We start from the raw sequence: 19606 nt of genomic DNA on the forward strand, positions 1-19606 counted from the left end.
TAGAATCTGAGCTCTGGCTAGGAGGGCAATCTCACTCCCAAGGCAATGGAATTCACTGTAGGCAGTGGAATTCGCTGGAGGAGTTAAGAAGGTCAAGGTCATGAGTTTGGTCAGACTGGAACCTTTCTGAGGAAAAGGGTTTCCTCTCTTTTCTCACAGTGGCTGCTCTAACACATTGTACTAAATAGATGTTTAATCAACAATAAATGACAACACCACACAAAACATGAATAGAAGCACAAACAGTAACAGCTTTACCAGGCTACACATATAAAACTACACATATGTATATAGAGGAGATACCATTAATGGTTTTTGTATCTTATGAAAAATATGTTTTGAAGAGTAAGCCTCCTCTCTTTTGAGTTCTATTTGATATTGGAAAAGGAAACATCAGCATGTTGAAAAATAATGGGTGCTTAAATGGCTGGGCCCAGGAGGGTAATTTATAGTACTTCATGGTGTAGTTAAAACTAATTCCATTTTCCTAAAATGGATTGCTTTTCCAGTGCCCTGGCAGGTTACCCATGTCGTGGACTTTTAGTCAGAGGCATCAACTTCCCCAGGACTGGATATAGAGTTGCCTTGTTACCTCATTTGAAGGATGGGAAAAATAAATTCCTTTGTCAGGAATTTTGTAGGGTCATTAACTTCACTCTGCCTTTCCAAATAAATATGCCAGCTTTAATTTTTCACGCAGATGGGTCACCTACATCCAAAAACCCAGGTAGCCCTTCCCGGGAGACAAATGTCATAAAGCAGACGGAGCTCGGCTCTGTATGATCCCACAGAGCTGGGTCCCCACCTCTGAGTGGTTGGAAATGCAGATAAAGAGGAAAGGTAACAGAAGAGGGACTTTTATTTACTTTTGTTTCCCTTTAACACAATTTCCACAGGCGGTCATAACCACTGAAAGCTAGAAACGGTAATGACTCTACAACTTCTCTGAACCTTCCAAAATACTCTTACAAATAAAAACAAATGATGTAATAAGTACAATAAGCCTTTGGGGAAACTAACCATAAAGGGCACCGGAGTGCATACAAACATATGTGGCTCTGCCCCACCAGGAACACATTCCTTCTGAAGACTAAACAAGGATCTTACACTTCAACAAGCCAACTGTGACCAACAGGCCTCAGTGTTGTGAGAGCTTTGTTGTTAAACCACAGCCTTTCATTGTCCCTTCAAGACATTCTGAACTATTCTGAACATCTGTAAGATGTGCCACATTAAGCATAACAAAGGAAAAAAAAACATGCTCCCGGAAATAACATTATTAAAAATAAGTATATTACACAGTGGCTTGCCTAGTTCTAATTAAAGGGAAAGACCGGGGACAGGAAATTTTGATTTTAGTTTTTTTTAAGTTTCAGTGATTTGACCTAACTAGTATATTTGTGTAATTTTGTTAATGCTCTAATTAAAGTTATGCTAAATAGCCAAACACTGAAGTGTTAAGGAAAATGCCACAGAATAATTTTATATGGAGAAGAGGAGCTTAATTAAAAGAGACTTAATTTATATCCTTAGGGAGCCTAAATGCTAGAAGTAATGTCATTGGGAAAGAATATTTTCAGATAAAAAAAAAAACCCACAAATTTTGTTAAGGAGCGCATTTGGGTATTTGATAATACAATAGTATAGTAGGTTTTTTTTTGTTTTTTTTAAAACTTGAGTGCTTTCTTGGAGTTGTAGAGGCCTGCATAAAACTGAATTTATGTTGGCTTAGGTTAGCCACTAATGTTTTTCGTAAAACAACTAAATGTGTACTGATTTGATGACATCATACTTTGCACCCCCTTCGCCACCATGGCAGACAGACTCTAAGGTGGGCCCCAGGACTCTTGTTTCCTAGTGTTCATGTCATGCTGTAATCCCTTCCAACTGAGTGTGCACAGAAACTTTGACTTACTTCTAACCAATAAAATATGGCAAAGATTTCAGTATAGAAGTGGTTACAATACTTATGATTATAATGTCTGTCTTGCAAGGAGCTCTTTCCCTTGCTGGCTTTTTTTTTTTTTTTGCGTTACGCGGGCCTCTCACTGCTGTGGCCTCTCCCGCCACGGAGCACAGGCTCCGGACGCGCAGGCTCAGCGGCCCCGGCTCACGGGCCCAGCCGCTCCGCGGCATGCGGGATCCTCCCGGACCGGGGCACGAACCCGCGTCCCCTGCATCGGCAGGCGGACTCTCAACCACTGCGCCACCAGGGAAGCCCCCTTGCTGGCTTTGAAGAAGCAAGTTGCTCTATGTTGTAAGCTGCCTGTGGAGAGGGCCACTTGGCAAGGAACTGAGGAAAGCCTCCAGCTGACAGCAGAAAACTGAGGCCCTCATTCTGACAGTCTGTAAGCAATTGGATTCTGTCACCAACTATGTGAGCTTGGAAATGGATCCTTCCCCAGTTGAACCTCTGATGAAACCCCAGCCCTGGTCCACACCTTGACTGCAGACTTGCAGACGATCCGCTTAGGCCTTAGGTCTTTTCTAATGCTGTGGCATGGGGTGTCCATGGGAACCCACTCTGTACTCAATGCACAGACCCAAACTGTAGGGGACTTAATGCCTGTGGAACCACTGTTGAACACTGGGCAATGGAGGATATGGATACATACTTCTCCCCTTTCTCCTTAGGAAATGCATTTCATAAATGTCCTCAAGAGGTCTAATGGATTTGAGCACTCGAAGTCTATAGCGGGTGCCGACTTGACAAAACTTCCTTGCATTGGCCTTTCCTCTTGTTTCTATCTTATCCCTTATTCACAGAAACCATGAGATAGTAAATACGTATTGTTTTAAGCTGCAAAATTTGTGGTAGTATTGCTAAATAACAATAGATAACTAATACTCTTAACTAATTCTAGATATTAAATGACCCAGAGCTCTGGGGAAAAAAAAGAATGAACCAGTATCACCACTTTTGGCAGCCAATTGTAAGCTATGTTTATGGGAAAACAGACTGGTCTATACCACATTCATTGGTGTTATATGGATGCACATGATCTGCCTTTCCACCCTTCAAAGCCCTTTGATTAATAACAATAATCAGTCGAATTAATTATAGTTTCTCCAAACAAAAATATATTCTTGTATGATACAGCATAGTTCTGAAAATGGAAGTTTTAGTCAAAAATCAGAATGAAACATTTCTGACCTGACACATATTAATTTTATGTTTTAAAATAGCAGAAGTCATCAGGGCAGTGAGAGTGTGCCCTTACTGTTGCCTTTTTATTTCCCTGTATTAAATTACATGTTAGAATAAAACATCTAAAGGGTTTATCTTATGCCATCTAATATGCCCTTGGGCTGATGGAGAGAGTCACTTTGTATAAGTAGGGCACGGAACGCAGAAGTGGCTGGACTTTCTGTTTACAGAGTACTTTCTGCACCAAATTCCACAGCATCTAATCCCACTGATCCCTGAAGACCACTTACATATTCTCGTTAGGTGGCGAATACTACCCAGGGAAATGGGGGCAGCAGGAGGCTGTGGAGCAGGCCTCATGACGAGGTGGACCAGTTCTTCCTGCCTCGTCAGGTTGCACTGGTGGGAGGCAGGTGACAACAGAGCCTGTTTGGGCATCTTCCCTTTGTCTGGTTGACTAGGCAGGAACAGACGCTTAAATGGCACAAACATATGAATGTGGGTGTTTAAATGAGGTTATAAGACACTCTTAAGAAAAAGAGCAATTGCAAGTTGTGGAGCTTGGATGCAGAAGCTGGTTAGATCCAGCACCAGATAAAGCTCTAAAAAGTCCTACACATTTGTTCATTAATCATTTGCCCATTTAAATCTATAGGTCACCTACTATTTGCAAGGAATGAGGCTTGGTGTTGAGGATCAATGGTATACAAGAAAGACATGGTCCCTGTTTGAAAAAGAACAGCATATGCAAAGACCCAGAGGAATATGGTGAACTGTAGGACCAGGCCAGAGGCTCGGAGAGGCGGAAAAGAGAGAAAAGGCAGAGCTTGGAAGCCAAGGCAAGGGTGCTTGAAGAAGTACAATTTGTAAACAGTTTCCCTGACTTACTCTTTTGTACTTCTCACTGCCATTCTATTGCTGGAACCCTTATATTTTGCTTCTGCCAAGTGACCCCATGCCCTTTGCCTTGGCACTCTGAAGAGGCCCAGCCTTTCTTGGCATTCTCTGGACCGCTTCTATCTCATTAAAGCATATTGGGGGTCATAGAGCATAGTAACAAGGGCATGCATGGGCCCTGGTGTCTGACAGTCCTGTCTTAACACTTCATTTCCACCACTTCAAGTCCAACGACCCTGGGTAAATTGTCCAACCTTTTTAAGAGCATAGTTGTTGAGAGCGTGTTGAGCTTCTTGCCTAGGAGACAGTGTGTGCTCAAACAATGATAGTCATCATTAATATCTTCTGCTCCTGGAGCATTGGCTAATGCTGATAAATTAATATGCAGTAATGTGTTAAAGGAGTACTCTATAAATACTCTTGGGAGGAGCATTTATAAATGCCTAAATCCATTGAATTGGTCCTCTAATGCTGGGAATGTCAAATGGCAGGGCAGGCTCATGTGAGAAAGAGCTCCCATTTTTCGTTGTGTACTGTGGACCAGGTAACACGCTAAGTGCTTTGCATGTCTTTTCTAATTTAATCCCCACAACAAATTTATGAAGTAGAGCTACCACTACTTCCTTTCTACAGATGAGATAACTGAGGTTTGGTAGATTACATTATTGGTCAAGTCACGTGACTGTCACTGTCAGTAGGGATTTTTCTATACTCTTCCCAAATGAGGTTTCCAGGGTGAGAGATCCCCTTGAATTATGCTCATGGTATCTGCAAATGTGTGCACTATGGGGCAACCAAACAGGGTACATGGATCCAAATGGAAGTTTCCTTTTTGTTTTTGGAGAGTAGCTAGCTCAGCCCCACACCCTCCTTGAAATATAACGCAGTTTACAGTTTTTTGTGTCCACCGCATTACCTGCTTTCCAGTATTCCAGCCCTCTGCTTCCTCGCCACGCTGGCCTGACTGTCCCCAAGCCCCTACCCAAAGCCATCCTTTGGACCAAAAAAATGTTTACCTGGTCAGTGCTTAAGAATTTAACTAGTCTTGAATTTAGCAAACAGAATTTGAAAAATGTTACCCATGGCTCCAAAGCAAAAACAAAACTAAACTTTAAAAAAGCCTGGTTTCCTCCAGGCTCATTGCACCTGGGAAGGGGTACAGGAAGGTGAACAAACAAAGCCACTTTGTCTTGACTTCAGGCACAGAGGATCAAAACTAACAAACAAGAACAGAGGACCGAGGTGTCCCCCGGTTCAATGGGCTTGGATATGGTGCTGGTACAGAAATGATGGGCATATCTTAGAACCCAGATGAATTGCTGGGCATGAAATAATGATTCCACAACAACTGACAAGTCTGAAAGTAACTGAAGACTTCAAGAGGCAAACAAAAAGATGATTTCCCTGTGCTCTTCCAAGCCAGCCAGTGAATTCAGAGGGTAAAAGGCAGACAAACAGCTGAGACTCACGGAGGAGACAGAGATAGCCAGGGGAGAGGATGAAGGAGAGAGGAAAAGAAAATATGAATTACAAAGACGCTCATTCAGTCAACAAGCATTTGGAAGCAGTAGAGTGCCAACAGTTGAATGCGTGGGCTCCACTGCCTGTTGGCTGGGAGACTGGGCCTTGCCCTGTACTCCTCAGTCTGTAAAAGGGGGAAAACATAGGGATATGACTAGTATTTACTTCTTAGGGGAGTTGGATAAAGCTCTTGGGGTACTATCTGAGACATAGAGCCCCCCAGCTGTTACTGTTATTATTTGTAATATTATTTACTTGTTCACCATTTGCAAGGCACTTGGGGGGAAGGCATTAAGGTGACAGAGACAAGAACCCAGCTCTGACCTTATAATCTAGTGGAAGATTTAAGAGGAGTGCACTCTCCTGCCTTTGATTGCAGTTTTGAGTCTCATAAGTTACCAAGAATTATGGGATTCAATAAAGTTGCTCAAATGAATAGAGTGCCAAAGAGATATGAGCAGGCATTGTTGTTTTATGGACAGATAGCAATACTGGAAATAGAATGCTCAGATGGATTAATTGCCTTCCTGGGCCAGGAGATCAGAGAGAGGGTAGAAGGTCGCAGAAAGGAGTTTACATGCACAACTTTCTACCTTCTGGTCATCTTCCTGCATTATCTAGACTTGTATACAGGTGCTTGTTGTGTTTCTGGAGCTAATTTAAGGTGGAGATAATTAAGTGCATGGATTTAGAATGACAAAAGTTGTCTGTTTTGTGTCTCTAATATTAGGTTTCTAAGCAACAACAAGATGTCTGGTCAGATAGGTCTTCACAGTATATTAATTCCTCTGTATTATTGCTCAAAGAATTTACAAATGCTATTCAAATTATGTAAGAGGCTGGCCTAGAGATGATCCTTTTCTAGGCCAAAATTCTCAGCTTTTTACGACAGTACCAGCAACCTGAACTTTTAAGCGGAATCAGAGGTTGTTGGGAAGGTTGTTAAAACCCAAATTTGCAATTGGAACGCTTGCTGAAAGCACCTGGTTAGCTCAGCAGTCAATATAAATTACGAGAGGCTTTCGTCCTTATCCCCTCCTGGGGCACGTGGAGCACAGCCCTAAGGGAACTCCTATTACTCTTTTTTCCAGTGCTCCAGGAGACGTGCACATCTGTTGTTGACACATGTGGAACCTCAGCTCTCCCAGCACCTCTCACACTGTTGGTGTGATCATGATATTTTCAAACCTAAGGAAGGACCTCCAGGCAGAAGGAAGACACACCTGACACAATTAAAACCAAAACAGTTGGCACGTTGGGATACAGATGAGGAATTTACTGCCTTTCTCTGTACACTCCGAGCTGCTGGATGTTAGTGAAGGGTTAAGCTAAGGACAAAATTAAAGAATTGTATCTGTTTGCTCATTACATGAAGAGGTTGCATCACTTGGTTTTTCCTTAAAATCTCTTACCATAAAATTGTGACCCTCTCTTAATTTACCTGGGCTACTTCAAGTTTACTTTGGGGAACTCCTTTCCATAGGCAGATTGACAGTGCCTTTTAGGATCTTGCAATGCATGCTGGTTAAGAATCTTAGCCTGGGAACCACCCAGACCTTGGTTTGATACTTAACTCACCGCCTACTTACTAGCTGGGTGACCTCAGGCAAGTAGCTTCCCCTCAACAAGCCCATCTCCTTATCTGTAAAGCAGGTGGGACACCCCACTGCCAGCCTGGCAGTATTCTTGTGAGGATTCAGAGATACCTTGGTATCAAGTCTTCCTCTCGGTGACCAACACATAGTTAAGTACTCAATAGTTTCTTTGTTTTTACCATTGTAATTGTTCTACCAATGCACAAGCTGATCTGTAACATAATTGAAAAACTTAAGGCAATGCACATGTATTTTGGCAGTTTAGAATGTGATAATTGGACAAACGTTTCTTCCTTGTTGAGCGCTCAGCGGAGTCTGCATACTGTGCTATTAGAAATGCCTGTTACAAGGGGAACAGACCTCCACCAGGTTCATAGTATCATTTGAATCTGAAGGCATTCCTTTCTCACAAAAGGAATTGCCATTTGAAAGGACAAGTCCCTATGAGGAGTAGAACAGACAGCAGAAGGTCTTGGCTTTTAGCTGCCTGAGCCATCTCAAATAATTCATCCAGTCTTTTTGACCTCTGCTTCAATCTCTCGGTGCAGAAAAGCAACAGGTATATTGCATGCAAGGAGCTTATTGATTCCTTCAAGTTTGATTTTGGGGTCAGATAGAACTAGCTTCAAGTTCTAGCTGCACAGCATGCAAGCTGTGTGGCTAATGATTTTGAGCCCTAGTTTATGCCTCTGGGAGTAGGAGATTAACGGGGTACCTTCCGGATAGGTTTGTTGGGAGGATTAAAAGAGAGCAAATTGCCCAAGCTTTGCAAATGGCAGCTAATAAAATAATGAAAACTTTTTGCTTTCAGAACTCTATCTTAAATTGAGGACACCAAAGAGCTTCTGTGACTATTATTAATTTTTAATTAAAAGTAAATTAAAATTTATTTTATTACTATGAGAAATGAAATGAGAAACTTTAAAAATATTTGTGTATTAATTTAAAAATCACAGCAAACTCTTTATATGCTAACATAAAATACATTTTTAATGAAAAGTAACTTTTTTTTAAAAAAAAGAACAAAAGAGAAGACTTCATTATTGGTTTTTTTTTTTTTTCAAGTCTCTTTAATGTCTTAGTAGGAAGGAGTGGAATTCTCATATCTGCTTCCACTAAAATCTGTTGCAGTACCACACATCACGTAGCTTCTGGAAAACTCCACTTTACACCCAAAACGGAATGAAAGTAGAGAAAAGCAAATAATATCTTGGTATTATAAAAATAGTTTTGACCTCATGGACTCCCTGAAAGGGACTCAGGGACCCCCACGCTTTGAAAACAACCGACTTGGGACAACTGTCTTTCAAACTCTCAAACTGTAGAAGGTTACCCAAAGGCTTATGTAGAAAAAGAATGATACAATGCATAAGAGAAAGAGAAATATCAAGACCAAGAATATAGAATATCTGAGTCCCACTGAAGAATTTACTTTTAGAAATAAGCTTGTACTTAAGTAGGGGGCAGGAGAACAGCAGGAGCCTGAACATATTTACAGAATCAGGCAAGTATCAGGCAAATATATTCTCCAAACAGATTGGACAAACTTCTGTGATGCCAGTAATCCAGACATCACAGATCACTGCTTCTCTGTCTCTTTCTCCCTTCTCCACCACTCTACCCCAGCACTGCAGGAAAATACCCATTTGCTCTCTGGATTATCGAATGTTGTAGTTATACCCCGCCAGGGCATGGCAACTCAAACCCAGAAAAACTCATGGGTTTTTCAAACACACAGATCTGGGTTCAAATGCTAGAATTGCCACTTAAGAGCTATGTGGTCTTGGAAAAGTTACTTAACTTTACTGAATCTCATGTATATAATGGGGATTGTGATGGACTAAAAATGACCATATTCTCTGCAACTCCTCCCATCAAAAGTGTGGAATGCAATGGAATACTACTCAGCCATAAAAAAGAAATCTTACCATTTGCAATAACATGGATGAATCTAGAGGGCATTATACTAAATAAGTCAGACAAAGACAAATACCATATGTGATCTCACTTATATGCAGAATCTAAAAAACTAAACAAAATGAAAACAGACTCATAGATACAGAGACTAAATGGATGGCTGCCAGAGGGGAGGGTGGGTGAAATAGCTGAAGAGGATTAAGAGGTATAAACCTCCAGTTATAAAATAAATAAGCCCAGGGATGGAATGTATAGCATAATAATGGTCAATAATATTGGCATAACTTTGTATGTGGACAGATGGTTACTAGATTTCTCGTGTGATCATTTCATAATGTATGCATATGTCAAATCTCTATGTAGTACACCTGAAACTAACATAATATTGTATGTCAACTATCTTTCAATAAGATTTTTTTTAATTAATTAAATTTATTTAATACACATAGAGCTAATTCAAGTAATCTCCTTCTTGGGTGAGCTTTGGAGTTTTTGTCTTCAAGGAATTTGCCCATTTCAAGAAAGTAATCAAACTTTTTAGCATAAAGTTGTTCATTATATTCTCTTAATCCTTCTAATGATGTAGATCTCTAGTGATATTCTTTTTTCACTCCTTATACATAATGTATATATTCTACCTTTTTTTGAATTTTATTTATTTTTTATATAGCAAATTCTTATTAGTTATTCATTTTATACATATGAGTGTATATATGTCAATCCCAATCTCCCAATTCATCAATAATGAATCTTTCAATAAGAGTTTTTGAAAGTTGAAGTCTATTTTCTCATGCCTTGAATTGGGCTGGCGCTGTGTCTTCATCACTCTATGCGGTCGAAGTGGCAATATTTAACTTCTGAGCATGGTTTCAAGAGGCCCTGCAGCTTCCACACTTGCCCTGTGGAACCCTGAGGCCCCCATCCTGTGATGAAAGATTCCATGGAGGAAGAGGGCCAGCCATCTCTGCTGAGGCCCCAGACATCTTATCCCATCCAGCCTCAGCCAAGCAGCCATATGGAGAGGTCCGGTGAAAACAGCAGAACCACCACCCATTCAGCCCACAGAACTGTGAGAAATGATCATTCTGTTTTAGGCTACTAACTAGATGGGTAGTTTCTAGGGTGACCAATTTGTCCCAGTTTGCCTGGGACTTGCCCACTTTTAGCTGCCAGTCCCACACCCCAAGAAACCCCTCAGCCCTAGTTAGTCACCTATTTGTAGCACAATTGCAAATACCTTACACAGGAATAAGAGCGTGCAACTCAGTGTTTGAGAGAATTAAGTGAAATGATGAGGTAAAGGCAAAATATAGATAGAGCCCATAAAATGAAAGGTTTTGTTTTTCTTGTTTTCAATTTATAAAATAACTTTATAATAATTTATAATTACTCTATCTTTAACAAAATAATAAATATTTCCACAGATAATTAAAATTTGATCTTTTATCTTTGTCTATAACTGAACTTCTCATTCAGGGCCCTAATTGCTTTTTTTCTTTTTTTAAATTATTTATTTATTTTTGGCTGCGTTGGGTCTTCATTGCTGCATGTGGCTTTCTCTAGTTGTGGCGAGCGGCGGCTACTCTTCGCTGCTATGTGCGGGCTTCTCATTGTGGTGGTTTCTCTTGTTGCAGAGCATGGGCTCTAGGCACGTGGGCGTCAGTAGTTGTGGCACACGGGCTCAGTAATTCTGGCTTGTGGGCTCTAGAGCTCAGGCTCAGTAGCTGTGGTACACGGGCTTAGCTGCTCTGTAGCATATAGGATCTTCCCAGACCAGGTCTCGAACCCGTGTCCCCTGCATTGGCAGGCAGATTCTGAACCACTGCACCACCAGGGAAGTCCCGGGCCCTAATTGCTTTAAATATACCAGAGAGCATTCTCTGCTGGAGAATGCTGCATTTCAAGCTAAGCACAAAGGTAGCAGGCCCCTGGGAAATTATGAACCAAAGAGAGAAAGAAAACATTGGACTTAACTAAATTCAAACTGGCTGTGAGTTCTCAAAACAGTATCACTGTTGAAGATGGAAAGCACTTAATATTATGTCATTCTGGGTGGGTCTAGAACAGGACCTTTTTTAGGACAATATTTTTCCCCAGGGGCATGTCTAGTGAAAACACAATCCACGGAGATGATGTGCAGATAAGGTCAATGCCATGTGCCCACAAAAAGGCAGAATCTCGGGGGCCTACTGGGTAAGAGAGTTGAAACCTTTAAAACTCTATTTTAGAGCTGTTCCTTAGGAAGAAAAGTGGGAGGCTGGGGTGGTGGTGTGGGGTGGGTAGAACGCTTGTAAAAGTCTGAAATTCATTAAATGATGGTGTAATCTTTCCCTCATGTCATAATTATTTCACCTAAAAATGTATTTTAAATGACCAAGAGGTGACATATCTTTCTGCCTAACTGAAATTGCCTGTTATTCACACAATTAAAATGACTTCCCCACCCTAGTGGCCAAAAGAACTTCATGCTGCCAAGAAAATAACTATCCTGTACATCGCTAAAGAATTCTGACTCTGCAAAAAACACATGTGAAATCATTCAGCAGGCTGAACAACAGAAAATGTCAGCCTCCGAGAATTTAATCAAGAAGGTATTTCCTCCTGCAGACTTCCCAGAGCCAGCATGCTGAAAATGGTCCAGACACATCTGTACTGCATGTGTCTTCCATGCACAGAAGGACATATCAAGACACTAAGGAAAGCATTTCTGTTGCTCTGCAAACAAGCTAATGCCCAATTCTTGAAAAAGATCAAACTAGGATTCGCTCAGCCAAGTATTAACTGCCTTTGCTCCTTAGAGAGAACAAATGTACAAAGAACATAGATCTTAACTTTTTAAAGAATGGAAGGTAGCAGGACTCTACATTGTTTAACAGCCTTTAAAAGCAAGAGACTGCTCTCCATGGCATGGATCTGTATATTTGACGATACCCATGAATTGATGGATATATGGATATCTGCATCTATCCCCATTTTCTGCATCTCTAACCCTATCTACATCCATCCACCAGGCATGATTATAACTCACTGAACCTGAAGTGATACTGAAGATACTCAAAACTATAGTCCCTTCACTTTGGAACACTAGAGTATTTACCCCCAAATTTAACAAATTCTTTATTGTGTTGGCAATCAGAAAGCCATTACAACTGTAATTGGAGGTAGACTTAAACATTGGAAAGCAGTGGGTTTAAATACTCATGATTTTCCAAATTAAAAAATCAGTCAGGAGCCAAGTTTTAGACACATTGGGATAGATTATCTAGCCATTTTCTAGATGTCTGTAGGAATTTCTAGAATTTCAATTTTCATTCTCTAAAATTAAATACCTCATAGTTTGCTAGTATAAAAATGTATACAAAGCTACATGAACAAAAAACACAAATCAAAAACCTGTTTTTCAAAGGATAAAGCTGTAACAAACACTAAATGAAATAAAAGTATGGCAAGAATTATGCATTCAAGAGAATAATAAAAGGAGACTGGGACACATTTGAAAGATACATGTTTCATTGTAAAAGTTTTTCTAAGTAGCCACAAATGCCACCAATATGGTAAAATATCAACTTCATTCTTTTCCCATAGCCACCATCCTCTTTCATCTGAATGGGGATACAGGCTTCTAATCTGTATCCCTTTTTACCTACAATCTATTCTTCACATAGAAATGAGTAGGCTTAAATAAAAAAGATAATAGTTTCATCAGCTCCTCTGCTTAACACTTAACAGCTGTGGACTTTTATTCTAAGAGCAATGCAAACTTCTTACCTTGGCTGACAAGGGATTAGGTGACCTGGCCCTTGTCTACCCTCTTGACTTGTTTACAAATTACTCTGTCCCTTGGTCACTGTGTGCCAGTTGCACAGGCCTCCTGTTCTGCTTCTTGAGAACATCTGAGTGCTTCCTGCTTTCAGGTTTTTAATGTCCTTCTTCCTGTTGCTTGGGATGCCATTTCCCTGGCGCTCAACACGGCTGTCTCATCTCATCCTTCAAATCTAACCCAACATCACCTTCCTAGAGAGATTTCCCTGGCCACCTTAATTTAAGTAGCCTCCTCCCTGCTTCCCTTACTCCCAATCATCTCATTCTGTTGCACACCTCCATGGCTCTTATCAAAGTCTGAAATCATTATTCACTAGTTTACTCATCATCTATCTTGAATGTTAGAAGGTAAGTACGTTGGAAGCATGACCTTGACATGCTCATTTACTTCTGGATTCCCTGTGTGCAGAATGATGCCTGATTTTGGTTTTAGGAAAACTGTTCTGTCTGATACCTAGAGAATTGACTGGAGGAGGGCAAGGCTGGAGTGGGGAGAACGTTTAGGAGGCTGCCATAATCTAGGGGAAGGATGACGGTGGCTGCAACCCAAGTGAGGGTAATGGGGATAGAGAAATGGGGATGGATGAGAGAAATCTTCAGGAGATAGAATCAGCAAGGCTTGATAATTGGTTGGATAAGGGAGATTTAGGGTCAGCATCCAGTCTTCCCCCTTTACACTGAATTTCCCAAACAGGTTTCTTCCTCCTTAAGTTTACATGACTAATAAGATTTTAGTGAAATCAGCCTGCTACTGACTGCAGCTGATTGGTACAGGGAAGGACGTATGCCACATTGTACCCATATGTAGGTCATAAGTAGGAGGGCAAGACATTTCCGTTTTCCCAGGGAAGTCCTGGGCTATTGTTCCTGGATATTATTTGCTCGTTTCTTTTCTTAATTTTTTTTTTTTTTTGGCTGCACCACACAGCATGTGGGATCTTATTTCCCTGACAAGGGATTGAACCTGTACCCCCTGCATTGGAAGCATGGAGTCTTAACCACTGGACTGCCAGAGAAGTCCCTCCTGGATATTAATACTACCGCCTTTCCCTCTCTAAAGTGTCCTGGTTTGAATGATAACTTATATGGTCACACTAGGTGCTTAGGGAAGGTAGCTGCCCCTACAATGATCTGGTATTAACTCTGCCCAGCAGGAGTGCCCAGTGCTGAATGGTGCCTATGCCAGTATACTCTAGCTTTTAGGAACACAAATGCTATTTGAACAAAGAGAGAGTGGGTCACAGAAGGTGGTGCCTCTATCTAGGCCGTTGGCTACATATTCCAGAGCTGTATGTCACTGTGAGTGACAGTAAGACTGAGAAATTCTCCCCTCCCTGATTCCTGGCACTCCCTGCAGGTTACTTCCATCACTGAGAATAATTTGAGCTAATCTCTTTCTCACCATTAATGAGCTGAAGTGACCAAATTACCAGTCTAAGGCAGCAGGAGCATCAAGTGGGTGGTGCCTACATTTTGTAAGGACTTGCCTTTCATGGATAGAAAGTTGCACTAGGAGATCCATGAAGGCTTCTCAACCTGTAATGGTGAGTTATAGAAGCCAGCAAGACTAAAGACTTCACCTCATGCTAGGTCAAAGAGCTCGGAGCTGGCAACCTTGAAATGAGAAATAACCTCTCCTCATGATTGTGAGAAGGAATGGAGAACCACCACCAAAACATCTCTTTAACACATCCACAGATCCCAGGATTTGAAGAGGTTTTGAACTTAGAAAATAAAGAGTGATTTTATAAGTGATAATAATTTTAAGGCCTCATGGTTCAATAATGTCTTAGAAATCAACATCAATTTCCATGTTTCTTAATTGTTGGTCTGAGCTTTCAATGGGCCATTGGTCTATAAATTGCAGCAGTTCCTGGACCTTCCCTCTATCCCTATTTTTTTGTTGGGAAAAAAATACTAGTTATGACTCTACCAGGCATTTCCTTAAATCCAAAGACTAGGTGGTACTGTGACCTGATTGATGTTCAAGAAAGCAGTCTAAAGTTTCAAATGCTTTATATGCCTCTATACTCCAGCTTGTGGAGATTATTTCATATAGTTAGCCTCCTATAAAATGTTATTGAGGCCTCCTTTCCTCTGTCTATTGGCTATTAGTCACCACCCAGAAAGAGAAACTCCGAGTTGGGATGGAAAGTAGGTCTTAGATCGACTGAAAGTGTAGAAGCCTTGACCATAACTTGATTCACTGGGAGGCAGAAAACCTGAATGGTAACCAGCAACTTAAAAAACTGCCAGCTCTGCAATGCAATGGTACAGCTTCAGAAATTGAGAAAAGCACTTATATAAATACATTCCAAGCACTGAAGACTTATACAAATTTCTATCCTCCAAAATGTAATAGGTATATATAGAATAACGCAAAAGAAAACAAAAGGAAATAGCGCTACAATAAATGAAAAGGGCCCCCAGATATTTAAATCCAATAAAAATATCATTACTGGCAAAGTTGACCAAAGTGTCAATGGAAAAAGCAGTACTGACATTTTCTGTTCTTTCTTACTCCTTGCATTTGTTTCCCTTAAATTAAAACTCATAGCAAAACAAAGCCTCTGGCTGGACTATGAGGAACACTATTCATTTTCTCCCTAACCTGATGAGTCAGAACATCTTTTGAATGATTAGTTTTCAATTTGCACCACTGCCAGAGAGGAAGGCCTCCAAATTAATGGTTGCATAGATTGTTTATGCCTCTGAGAGGCACATTAAAAAATTTCAGCAATGCTAAAAGAAATGCTGATCTTCGGAAAGCATTTTATTTAATAGATTTTTTTAAAAATTAAGGGTCTTGGAAACTTGCCAAAACTTGTTTAAAATTCCACTTACAAGTTTGTCTGCCTAGAGAGTTTGAGTGGTGAGGGCTTTATCATTTCTTAGTGTGAAAAGCTTTGTCCTTAAATTCTGGGAGCCTTGGACCCACCAGTGGAGATCTTGATAGAACTGCAATTCTGGCTCAGATGTAGGGCCCATTTATTAAGGGCTTTCCCTTAATAACAAATGTGGTCCCTCATCACTCCCTCAAGTGTCCCTCCTGGGTGGTTTCTCCTCTCTGCCTTAGCTTTTGGAGCCACACTTAGGAAAAGAAAGAGAAAAGACATTGGTCTGTTTGGTTGGCACAGAGGGATGGGAATTTGCACAGAGCTTTTGTTGGGCAAGTTTTCCTTAGCTCCCTGCCAAGGAAGTTCTAATGCTGTGCCTCAAATGGAGGAAAGTAACAATGGATTAGATGACTATTCCTTCCATCCTACATTGACTCTAAAGAACTGCAACATGTATCTGCAGCAGGGCAAGGACCACACCAGAAGCAAGCTCACTTTTATTATCGACATCTTCCATTTTGAAATTAGCCAATATAATGATGGAGTGGCTTATTCACGACAGCAGCATGCACAAAGTAACAGCTCGCTGAGGACTCATGAACAATATTCAGGGATGAGAAGTAGAATCATTTCTGTTCTTGCTGAGATCTGATGACTATGGTTTATGCCATGGCAAATGAGGGTTCATTAGCTATTGAAGTAGTTCCCATTATTTAAAGTGGTACTCAACACTCATTTATCTCAATCCCATCTTATCTCCTAATCCTTTTTATGTGTGTCTCAACCAAGCAGTCATACTCCCCCTCAAATACCCACATGCTTCTGGGTTAATGCCTTGATCTGGGTTGGCACAGAAGAGAGGTGTCAGTCTTAAATGTCACTTCATTTGAATGAGGTCTGGTGATGGGAAAAGAGATGGTCAAAACCAGGAGCTTGTGGAGCTCTGGTAAAAGGTAGAGGTCAAACTGATTGAGACTTGGTATCTAGCATTTGGAGCCCTACAGCCACCCCTGAAAGCATTCCTGGGCTCAGACTTGCTGTTGGCAGGTCAACAAAGTCATGACTGGTTCTCCACCTTCCACCTGTATGAAACAACTACTGTTGAAAATAGCAGGGCTCTGCAGTCATTGCCTACAAACCCCACAACCTTAATACTGATCACATGTTCCATATGAATTATGATGGGGTACCTCCAATTTTTCCCCTACCCAAAGCCACAGCACTACTTATTCATAGCTGAGTGGTGGTATTTCTATTATTGTTGCTTTGACCATGTGGTATGAATACTCATAGGGACCTGATAACTTCCTTCCAAACACAACAGAAAAGTTTGACACTCGTCGTTCGAGTTTCATGCCTGCTACCCCAACATGCCTGCTACCCTGTTGCTTACTACATTCTACCTAAGGTCATCTCCCATTCTTGGTTCACTTACTTAGTTTTGGGGTTTGCCATCTTCTTTATACAATGCATGGAATGGTTTTCTTCTTAATTATATTGTATTGCTCAGGTCCTTTTACAAATCTTAAGAACAAACTGTTGCATAAAGCTTTCCTGGAATCATTGGCTCCACTTTTCAGGCCAAAAATAATAGCCTATGTTTCAGTCAAAAATGCTGTGATTGTATTCCCTAGTAGGACATATCTCCTGGTATACTAAAAGCCTTGAAAACTATCCTTAAAAGATACTTAAGGAAGATGCTGAAAACCAGGGGAGATTGGTTCAAGATGGTGGAGTAGAAGGATGTGTGCTCACTCCCTCTTGCAAAAGCACCAGAATCACAACTAACTGCTGAACAATCATAGACAGAAACTCACCAAAATAGATATTCCACATCCAAAGACAAAGGAAAAGCCACAGTGACATGGTAGGATGGGTGCAATCACAATAAAATCAAATCCCATAACTGCTGGGTGGGTGACTCACAAACTGGAGAACAATTATACCACAGAAGTCCACCCACTGGAGTGAAGGTTCTGAGCCCCACGTCAGGCTTCCCAACCTGTGGGTCCAGCAACGAGAGGAGGAATTCCCAGAGAATCAGACTTTGAAGGCTAGCAGGATTTGATTGCAGGATTTTGACAGGACTGGGGGAAACAGAGACCCCACTCTTGAAGGCCACATGCAAAGTAGTGTGTGCATCAGGACCCAGGGGAAGGATCAGCGACCCTATAGGAGGCTAAACCAGACCTACCTGCTAGTGTTGGAGGGTCTCCTGCAGAGATGGGGGGTGCCTGTGGCTTACTGAGGGGACAAGGACACTGACAGCAGAAGTTCTGGGAAGTATTCCTTGGCGTGAGCCCTCCTGGAGTCCGCCATTAGCCCCACCAAAAAGCTGGTAGGCTCCAGTGCTGGGTCACCTCAGGCCAAACAAGCAACAGGGAGGGAACTCAGCCCCACCCATCAGCAGACAAGCAGATTAAAGTTTTACTGAGTTCTACTCACCAGAGCAACACCAAACTCTACCCACCACCAGTCCCTCCCATCAGGAAGCTTGCACAAGCCCCTTAGATAGCCTCATCCACGAGAGGGCAGACAGCAGAAGCAAGAAGATGTACGATCCTGCAGCCTGTGGAATGAAAGCCACATTCACAGAAAGACAGACAAAATGAAAAAGCAGAAGACTGTGCAGGACCAGATGGCTTCACAGGTGAATTCTATCAAACATTTAGAGAAGAGCTAACACCCATCCTTCTCAAACTCTTCCAAAAAATTGCAGAGGAAGGAACACTTCCAAACTCATTCTATGAGGCCACCATCACCCCGATACCAAAACCAGACAAAGATACTACAAAAAAAGAAAATTACAGACCAATATCACTGATGAATATAGATGCAAAAGTCCTCAACAAAATACTAGCAAACAGAATCCACCAACACATTAAAAGGATCATACACCATGATCAAGTGGGATTTATCCCAGGGATGCAAGGATTCTTCAATATACGCAAATTAATCAATGTGATACACCATATAAAGAAATTGAAGAAGAAAAACCATATGATCATCTCAATAGGTACAGAAAAAGCTTTTGACGAAATTCAACACCCATTTACGATAAAAACTCTCCTGACACTGGGCATCAAGGGAATCTACCTCAACATAATAAAGGCCATATACGACAAACCCACAGCAAACATCATTCTCAATGGTGAAAAACTTAAAGCATTTCCTCTAAGATCAGGAACAAGACAAGGATGTCCACTCTTGCCACTATTACTGAATATAGTTTTGGAAGTCCTAGTCACAGCAATCAGAGAAGAAAAAGAAATAAAAGGAATACAAGCTGGAAAAGAAGAAGTAAAACTGTCACTGTTTGTCAATGCAATCCCTATCAAATTACCAACAGCATTCTTTATGGAACTAGAACAAAAAAATCTTAAAATTTGTATGGAAACACAAAAGACCCTGAATAGCCAAAGCAGTCTTGAGAGGAAAAAACAGAGCTGGAGGAATCAGACTCCCTGACTTCAGACTATACTACAAAGCTACAGTAATCAAGACAATATGGTACTGGCACAAAAACAGAAATATAGATCAACAGAACAGGATTGAAAGCTCAGAGATAAACCCATGCACCTGCAGTCAACTAATCTATGACAAAGGAGGCAAGGATATACAATGGAGAAAAGACAGTCTCTTCAATAAGTGGTGCTGGGAAAACTGGACAGCTACATGTAAAAGAATGAAATTAGAACACTCCCTAACACCATACACAAAAATAAACTCAAAAGAGATTCGAGACCTAAATGTAAGACCAGACACTATAAAACTCTTAGAGGAAAACAGGAAAAACACTCTTTGACATCAATCACAGCAAGATCTGTTTTGATCCACCTTGTAGAGTAATGGAAATAAAAACAAAAATA

This window comes from Physeter macrocephalus, chromosome 8 (assembly GCF_002837175.3).
Source record: "Physeter macrocephalus isolate SW-GA chromosome 8, ASM283717v5, whole genome shotgun sequence".
NCBI lineage: Eukaryota > Metazoa > Chordata > Mammalia > Artiodactyla > Physeteridae > Physeter > Physeter macrocephalus.